We start from the raw sequence: 10,237 nt of genomic DNA, 5'->3' as shown, positions 1-10,237 counted from the left end.
GCTTTAGGCGCATGTAGGCTTTGAAATTTGTTGCATGTGGAATCTGGATCATACCAAGTACACAGTTGTTATCCTTCATATGTGCTTGTCTACTTGTCTGGGCTCCAATCTTTGCAGAGTAGGCTTTTATTAATTAAAATGAGTAGTTACTAAGTAGTTTGGTTTCTTATAGATTTTGATTAAATAGTTGATGCAATTATTATAAAATTCATAAAAGTAAAGAGGGCTTTCCTATCATTTGCTGAGAAAAATGACTAAACTGACTTTTTTCTTTATTTAATGCCAGCAAGGTCCCTTCTTCTTACCATGTGCGACTGAGAAGGACTGGGCCTCATACAGTATTAAGTCCAAACATGTGCCACTGCTGTTTAGTCTCCCACCTCTAGCACGTCTTCGGACACCTCCTCCTTAGGGTCCACAAGGTCTTGAAGGAGGTAATGTGCCATTCTGTTGTGATTTACTGATAAGGATATAGAATGAAATGGAATTTGAAGAGTTCTCTTGGGTTTGTTCTGTCTTCTAGAGTTTTCTTGGGTATTGTGTTTAGTTTTCTTGAGGAATTAACTGTCAATCGTTAATTTCTACAAGTCATTAATGAGGGTTATTTAATGTATTGTTTGTTTTCAGTGTCTTCTGTAACTCTATAGAAGGACCACTGGCATACCTTCGTCTAATATGATTAATTAGTCATGTATTGCTTAAAATTACGTATTGGTTAAGTTTTGTGTGGAATAGTGTCTCTGAGTGATTTGTGAGATTCTTGGTTTAGGGGTTTGATTCCATGATCTTGTCTGGTGTGATTCTAGATTTCCCTCATCTTCTGTCCTGGTTTTTTAATCTCAACGTTCATTCCCTTGTGACTGTTAACACAGTAACCCCTAGATCGTTCTACATCCCCATAAACACAGTAACACCTTTCACAAATTTTTTCATCCATCTTCATTCATTATTGTGTAGTAGATTACAGCATTCTGACCTACTAATTTCAACATTGCTTTAGGCGAATGTAGGCTTTGAAATTTGTTGCATGTGTAATCTGGATCATACCAAGTACACAGTTGTTATCCTTCACATGTAAGCCGTCTACCTGTCTGGGCTCCAATCTTTGCAGAGTAGGCTTTTATTAATTAAAATGAGTGAGTAGTTACTAAGTAGTTTGGTTTCTTATAGATTTTGATTAAATAGTTGATGCAATTATTATAAATTCTTAAAAGTAAAGAGGGCTTTCCTATCATTTGCTGAGAAAAATGACTAAAATGACCTTTTTCTTTATTTAATGTCGGCCCCGTCTTCCTTCCATGTGCAATGGAGAAGGACTAGGTAGGGATGGCAATGGGGAGGGTAGGGTAAGGGGATTGATTAAATTATCATCCCCATACCCGACTTCATTCCCCATCCCCTTACCCGCCCCAATCCCCGTAATAAGAAATTGAGGATTCCTAGTCTTCGTCTCCATTGGGGATTAGGTCCCCGTACCCGCCCCAATCCCCGTTAACTATATTACTAAATTATTATATAAAAATTCATACAAATAATTATGGATTGTAAAGCATGAAGTTAAAATCAAACATCAAAATAAAATAAATTATTTATTTCAATCAAACAAAAATAAATACAAGTCTTGATTAAAAAAGAACAATAAAAGTCTGGATTCAACAAAAAAAATCCACAAGCAACTGCTTACCTAACAACTTGCTCATTCACTCCAACAAGGTGAAGTGAATAATATCAAAAATATATTGACAGAATTTAAATATTGACAAAAAGATGAAGTTTACATAAATATTTATTTATAAATAAGATTAAATATATATTTCAGATAATTCTTATTGGGTGGGTATGGGGTTGGGGATCAAAATATCATCCCTGCCCCGTACCCGATTTTAAAATTCGAATATTGGGGATCCGCGTCCCCGATACCTGATTTCTCCCGAATTTCTCCCCGTTAGGGTCGAATACCTGATGGGGATTATTGCCATCCCTAGGACTGGGCCTCTTACAGTATAAAGTCCAAACATGTGCCACCACTATTTGGTCTCCCTCTAGCACATCTTCGGACACCAGCTGCTCAGGATCCACAAGGTCTTGAAGGAGGTAATGTGATGATTTGTGTTATGATGCTTGCATTTAGTAATAGAAAGGTAATGTGATCTTGTTGTGTTTTGCAGGTCATAATCCTCTTGCCTTAGCTATTGGCCATGGTTCTATTTTTGGTTTCGCTGGCCCCTTTGACCCTTATTTGGTGCAGGGGCGATGTCCTGATTTAGTAAGTCCTGTTTTTGATTTTAATGCTTGGTAATGATTTGGTAATGGTACTGAATTAATCTTTTTTTACATTTTACAATCTTATTACAATTCATTATCATTTTTTATTACTAAATTTAGTTTTGTTTCCTGTGTTTGCAGGTTTGATACTGCTTGAAGAATCAGTTTTTTGAATCATGAGATAGTTTATATTTTTGATTTGGCTGTTCAGACTCCCAAATTTTTAGTTATTGTTACAACAAAAATAGGTATGTTTAGACTGTTGATGTGTGTAGGCTATAAATAAACCTAAATTGAGCTTGCACATTTCTAGTCTTTATTGTTCAGCTTGTTCATCACACTATTAGAAAACATCAAAAGAGAGTCTCTAAGAGAGAGAAATAAACCAAAATTGAGCTTCCACATTCTTAGTCTTTATTGTTCAGCTTGTTCATCACACTATTAGAAAACATCAAAAGAGAGAGAAATAAACCAAAATTGAGCTTCCACATTCGTAGTCTTTATTGTTCAGCTTGTTCATCACACTATTAGAAAACACCAAAAGAGAGAAAACTTGAGATAGTAAAGTATTAATGCATGCATGTAAATTAAACTTGGTACTTTGTATGCACTTCATGGTTCAGGATTGGATATATATGTTTCTTTTTTTATATTGTTTTGTATTCACCAATAATGATCAAACTGTCCAGTTGGCGAACATATATTGCTGTGTATTTCATTTCTTATGTTGCCGAACTAAAGTCAGATATATGTCCAGTTCCAGTTGGTAAATTATTTATGTGGTTTTTGTTTGCAGGTTCTTTGGTTGGCTGCCTTCTGAATTGATGAAGACTTTCAGTTTTTGTACCTAATTTTGCCTCAGTTTTTCTAACCTCAGTGGCTTTGTTCCTCGGTGCAATTTAATCTCAATTAGAAGACTTGATCAGTGCCTTCTGAATTGATGAAGACTTTCATTTTTGTACCTAATTCTGCCCCAGTTTTTTTAGCCTTAGTGGCTTTATTCCTCGGTGCAATTTAATCTCAATTAGAAGACTTGATCAGTGCCGTCTGAATTGATGAAGACTTCAGTTTTTGTACCTAATTCTGCCTCAGTTTTTTTTATCCTTCTGAATTAATGAAGACTCTCAATTAGTGAATCATTTTGATTTCGTGTTTATTGATCCTTTCTTTGTGTGTGTGTTTTTCGAAATAGGTGTGACCATGATTTGTGTTTATAATTAGTGTTATGGGTTGTTCCATGAGTTGTGACTTTTGGTAGCGATTTCATCTGCTGTCTATGAATCAATTTGGTCTGAGATAGATATGTGTCTGAAATTATTAGGCTTGTAAATCAGCGTGATACAATTCAAGTTTGACTCATGTGTTACTGCTCAGCTCGTGTTCGTAAAATAAATAAGTCGAGTTTAAGCTCAACAGAAAGCTTGATCAGATAATCAAGCTGAGCTTAAACTCTAATATATTCAGTTTGTAAGGCTCATGAACATTGTGAATGATTTGGAATTGTATCTCTACTGTGCTCCTACTTTGCGACAGTGAACTAGTGCAAATGTAATCCTGTTAATAGCGTGAGTCTATTCATTCCTCAGTCAAAATACATAGATGTCTCACCATCTTTTGGATTGTCATTGTTGCCTTAACTATCAAATTCATCCTCAGGGAATCTATATTCACAATTGTTGAATGCTCTGTAGGGCATAACAAGTTAAAACATCGAAAACCAAAATTTCAATTCAACTCGGTTGCGGTATCCTAACTTAACATAACTACGCCAACCAAGTTAAGTCAACAACCATATGATGGGAAGTCACGATACTGGCGATAAACCCTAAGAGCAAATGCACCAATGGGGTCATTGGCTAACCCATTGGCCGATTGAGGAAAAAAATATAATGCAGCGGTCCAAAATCAGTTGGGCAATTGATGGGGTCCATCAAGTCAGGCAATTGGTTAGACAATTTTTGGTCATCCAATTGCCCAACCAATTCGTGGGATCCACTAGCTTCTGCTGGGCCCGTACAACTCACAAATAGGCAAAATATTCACTTGAAATGCAAACTTTGCATAGAAGGGTTCTCAAACCTCCATCATCCCACATTTTCAAGGCAATTGCTTTCCAATTGCACCAGCTTATTTGTTATAGATTTTTTTTTTTTTTTTGGTTACAATTTGTTATAGATTTTGCTAAACTCTAAACAATATATATTTCTTTTCCCAATGAAAGAAAGGGTAATTTTTAATGTTATTTTTATTCTTATTTATTTTCATTGGATGAGAAATTTATATTTCTATAAAAAATTCTTGCTTTTTTTTTTCTTGTGAGAAATCTGATCTCATCGTTTGTCTTAAAAATTGTTATATTAATAGTTTACAATTAATTGTGTTCGTAAATCAATTAATAAATCAAATCTATGATTTAATCTTATTTTTAATTAATAACATATTTAAATGTAAATAGTGAATTGGTGTGTCAATTGCCTTTTATTGGTGCATTGTATAAGCTAGAGGCAATTGCTAATTTTGGATGAATAGTCGATTGGTAGTACTAATTTGGTTGGCAAATCAGCAATTGCCCTTGCTTCATGGGTGCATATGCTCTAACAACAAGATCGAACTCGTCTACAACAATCCCCAAGGCTTCAGTCGTCTTCTATGGCAACGAAGAATCTGTGGTCACAACGAGCTGTTGCCTAACTTGTTTTTAAACAGGGGGGAGCAATATTAGTTTCAGCTACCATTCCGACAAGGATGTGGTAGTGTAGAAATGCTCAATCTCGTCCATGTCGATGGTAACATTTGATTTTGAATAATGTTCACAATAGTTTCATAACATTCAATTTAGTGTTCAATTCGGTTAAGTGTCCCACATATAGATGAGCTAGTGTCACATGCACCAAAATATTGTCTTCAAAGACTAAATCTACTTCTAATTACAATTTATACATGGCTCAACTTTAAACTCGAACTTTTGAATCAAGCATCCTTCTCAAGCCTTACTAATCAAGAGATAAAAGTTTTGTATTTTGTCAACTTATTTTGGCATCAACGCATCGTTATGAATATTAGTATTTATTATTAGTGTAATATATGGCCAACATTTGTTCATTCCAAGTGCCATTAGGATGATGAAAATGATACATGATCGAGTTGTTTTGCAATTGTATTAACTTCTATTGTTCTTCAGTTCTTAAGTGATCGAATTAATTATAAGACGTTAAAAGATTTTTTTTTTTTTGGGTAAACAAGCAATCTTTGGAGAAGAACAGAAAGCAGATACAAAGGCACTGGCCTCAACCAAAGTCCACCTCCAAATTAAAACTACACAAAGGGGGGAATAGACCAACATCGTACAAAACAGAATATGAATTAAGGAAAGAGGAGGATTGGATACCCAATCCGGGGGACAAACTTTCCTATAAGCGAAAGCAGAAACACAATAAGCTGCCGAATTCGCCTTCTTGCCTAGCAAGGTCAATTTAACAGAAACCATGCAAGATGGGGAAGAACCCCTAGATGCTTCCAAGAAATAACAATTCGGAAAGTAACGATGCTTAAGAACTTGAGCCCAAAGAGCATTAGGATTGTTATACAGGCGCCATCCTTGTTTAGCTATAGAGAATCATTAAAGTCCTCAAGCTGACGAAAACCCAAACCACCATTCGATTTAGAATTGCATAAGCAGTCCCAACTGATTCAATGAATCCCAGAAGTAGATGAATCCAAAGAAAAATAATAGTTTGGTTGCATACTCTCGATCTTGATTTACATTGCATGCATGGATATACATAATTAAATCAGTTTGTTCACTTTTCCATTATTCCAATCTAATCATCGGCGTCAGATTTCATCTTTATGATAACTTCCTTCTTGCGTGGGAGATTATAAAGAATGTCATATTTGATTGAGTTCATCTTTAGATTTAGATCGAGCATCTCAATCAAATGCGTCCTATTTCTATGTGGAACCACAAAATTTGTTACTCCAACTTACTCTTCGAATTAATTTTAGGGTAAATTCCTCCTATGGTACCTGAGGTATTGCTACTTGGACAGTTTGATACCTGATGTATTAAAGGGGACAGTTTGATACTTGAAGTTAGACTCCGTTTGACACTTTGGTACTTCTGTTAATTTTTTTGTTAAATGTAAGGATAAAATTGACATATAGAATATATGTATAAAACATAATAAAAAAACATGAGTTTGTGGGTTGATTTTCTTCATAATTTTATAGGTATGAATTAATGCTTATGGGTTATGTTGAAGGTGAAATATTCGAATTTTATGTTTAAGAAATATAGTAATCATATAGTGAACACCCATGAGAGTACTCTATTGAAACTAGTCTTGTACAACTAAATTTTTTTAAACATAAAATTCAATTATGTCAACTTTAACATAACCCAAAAACATTAATTCATTTTCATTTTCTCCTAAATGACCCGAAAAATGATGAAGACCTAAAATAATACCAAATAATATTATCGCATTGTGTTTATGAAGAGGAGGAAAAATCCAAGTTTTGGAGGAAAAATCAATGGATTCATAGAGAATAGTACAAAAAAAATATCTGATTATTATATTTCTTTAACATAAAATTCGAATATTTCACCTTCAACATCACTCATAAACATTAATTCATACCTATAAAATTATGAAGAACGGCAATCAACCCACAAACTCATGTTTTTTTATTATGTTTTTATACATATATTCTGAATGTCAATTTTATCCTTACATTTAACAGAAAAATTAACAGAAATACAAAAGTGTCTTACAGAGTCTAACTTCAGGTACCAAACTGTCCCCTTTAATACATCGAGTATCAAACTGTCCAAGTAGCAATACCTCAGGTACCTCAAACTTCAGTATAACTAATGCAACTCCATCGTGTTAATTTTCTGTCATATGTTGACCTTTTAACTTTAACTACAAGAATTGTTTCACATCAGTTTCCTTGGCATTTATATATAACTAGTATCAAAGCCATGTTTATGATTCTACATCGAAAAAGTTATCGATGGGATGTGGATTTGCATACTCTACTGACATGCAAAGACCTTTCGTTTATATTCTATCGCGGAAAGACAGATCTGCAATGGCAGGTCGTAAATTACGGGGAAAAAAGGGGCAAAACCTTCCGTTCAGTCAAACAGTGCTATGAACAGTGCTAGCCCTAGGGGCTTTAGTATATAATGGCTTGATCAAATTAGTCTCCATGACAACTTCCAGGTACTATAGATGAGAAAGTACAGACTCTTCGAGTCTTCGCCCATATAGCTAGCTGAAGTAAAATTAATCATAGCATGTATTTCTTTGCTTCATATCATCTGCATCTCAAGTTTTCATGAACTAGCTAGCAAGCAATGAAACGCCCCAAACCTTCCTAATTTTACACCAAATTAATAGACCAACATGCAATAAGGTAATCACAAACTAATTAATCATCAACAATATTGATCCTGCGGAGTCGGGGCCTATTTGGCTCCATCAGTCTGTCAGTATGGATTTCCAGTGTGAAGTCTAGTTGGGTCGATTGTCCTGCGATAGTATCCAAGTTGGTGCTCTTGCGGACTTTTGCTCCACAACTCATTGTAATTCATTCATTGTTAATGAAGTTCCTATTTGATCAAAAAAAACAAACAATATTGATCCTAGCTATGAAATCCATCCCAACATCAATTTGCATTAATTCTGCACTGTATATGAATGGTTCCTGAAACGTCCCACCATAACTAGAAGAAAAATCACTAATTACTTCTTGGGATGCTTAACGAAGAAGTTATCACTTGAACGATACCACCTAGATGAGTTGATCGATATTTCAGGGAAATCGAATACCCAGAGATTATAAGTTATAAGCACAACAATGTTTTCATCGTATCTTTCCGTATGCGCCCATGAATTACGATGACGATGGCGAAATAAAACGAAATTTTGAAACCCATGCCAGATACAAACCAGAAAACGAGACTTCATTTACAGAAACATGCGTGTACATCAAAATTAAGCAGGAATTGTATCTTATGTCTCCATTACAGTTCAAGGAAGCTAGCTAGTCTTGCAGCAACAACGCTACACCATCCTCCTTTTCCTTCTATTTACAACACCACCATTTTTTAGGGGAAATTCTAGTGTACTTGTGGGTATCTCATACCCACATTTACAAAAGTGACCACAAATTTGTTGTCAGAGTGGTAATGTTGAGTCCTATTTTGTGTAATCTTAGTTCTAATAATAGTAATTACACCTCTTACGACATTGTTACAAGCTTTTGAACAAATTCGTTGTCAACGTTGTAATTTTTGTTTAACTATATGTAAATAGTGGAAATGAATATGGTAACTTTTGTTCTCAATGTTGTAATTTTTGTTTAACTATATGTAAATAGTGTAAATAAATATGGCAACTTTTGTTCTCAATGTTGTAATTTTGGTTCAAATAATTGTAATTTTTTGTTCAAATAGTTGTATATGAATGTATGAGATACCCACAAGTACCATAGCTTGTCTCATTTTTGAGAGGCTTTGTCTGCTCGTACAAATCCGAAATCAAGCGAAATCGTTTCTTCTCAATTCGCTTACCGAAACCCACTTCATCTTCATCTTCATCTTCCTCTTCAAACACTCTAAAGGGAGAAGAAGACACCTGATCATGATCATCGTGATGAGTAGTTGGCGTTGTTTTACCAACGCTTTCTTCTTCAGTGCCGTAGTAAATCACTAAATCGTATCGGAGCTTGCGCTGAGTTGTATGAGCAGATTTGCTGTGTCTATTATTTCCAAGTCCGAAACACTCGAACTGTTCCTCTTCATGCCTGCTGCTGCTGATTTTGCCATTTCTATAACTTAGCCAAGTTAACGAGGAGTCCCTGGCAAAAGAGTTTTTAGGGTTGTGGTATGTGGCTTCACCAAGTTTCCTTTTCTTTTGCTTTATATACCAGGCGTTAGTCGGTTGCGACATAATTCTTTAGTATTGTTTTTTCTTTTTTCTTCTTTCGTATCAAGACCTAGTCCTTGTAAGATGCGGAAATGCTTTCTTATTTGGGTTCTTGACCCAAAGCACCAAAATGAGGGAAAATTATCCTACTTATCCCAGCAAAAGATTTTTATTACCACTTACCCAATTTAAAGGGAAATGACAACTTTGCCCATAACATAATTAAGAAATTGCATCATGCCACTCTCATCTCTTTCCTCCCTCTCTCTCTCTCTCTCTCTCTCTCTCTCTCTCTCTCTCTCTCTCTCTCTCTCTCTCTTCAATTCCAAAGTAGAGCCATGGAATCGAGTCTGTCTTCACTGCACGACCCTCACCATCTCTCTCATAACCTAACCTTTTGAACCCTAAGCCCATACTGAATCGCCGGAATCTCAACCTACAATTCCACTGTCTCAGTCTCAAACTCAATCTCCAAAACCGAACCGATCACCTCTTCCACACCCGAACCGGCCGTGAGCCCAGTCTACACTCCCACACCTCCGAACCAGGACCTCCGCACCCCTTACAGCCTCCGCCTTCTCTTGCATTTCAGCCGGTGATGGAAAACAGGGCTGAGCAACCGCGATAGAATTAACTCAATCGAGGAATCAAGGGTTCCAAGCGATGAGGAAAATAGGGATGAGCCAGCTCCTGGACGCCTCCGGTGCTCGACATAGGCTGTGGCAGACGAGATAGATGATTGGGTGCCCAGAGCTTTTCTTTGGGTGCCCAAATCAATTTCTCTCTTTCCTTTTTTTTTTTTGTGGTAAAATGAGGGCAGAAGGCCCAATATGGAAGAAAAAAATGAAAAAAAAAAAAAAAAAAAAAAAAAAAAAGGTTCTATTGGGCCAATAGAAGTGTGTTAAAGGTCTATTGGGGGGCAATAGACGTTTTGAATTAATGTAATCTTCTCGTTCTTTTTCTTTAATTAAAGTTTTATTTGTCTAAATCTAGGGAGATTAGTTTCTATTTCAGCAATTGAAAGTTCTATTGGAGGG

At 35.7% G+C, this 10,237-nt stretch overlaps 1 long non-coding RNA gene across 1 annotated transcript; it reads left to right on the top strand.

Moving 5' to 3' along the window:
- Positions 1 to 1,592: 1,592 nt before the first annotated feature.
- LOC121050858 lies at positions 1,593 to 3,307 on the top strand. Its single transcript, XR_005804230.1, has 4 exons — positions 1,593 to 2,094; positions 2,169 to 2,266; positions 2,407 to 2,513; positions 3,062 to 3,307. It is a non-coding gene; the product is annotated as an uncharacterized LOC121050858 (long non-coding RNA).
- Positions 3,308 to 10,237: the final 6,930 nt, after the last annotated feature.

This window comes from Rosa chinensis, chromosome 7, assembly GCF_002994745.2.
Source record: "Rosa chinensis cultivar Old Blush chromosome 7, RchiOBHm-V2, whole genome shotgun sequence".
NCBI lineage: Eukaryota > Viridiplantae > Streptophyta > Magnoliopsida > Rosales > Rosaceae > Rosa > Rosa chinensis.
This window is presented reverse-complemented; position numbering and strand designations above follow the sequence as displayed.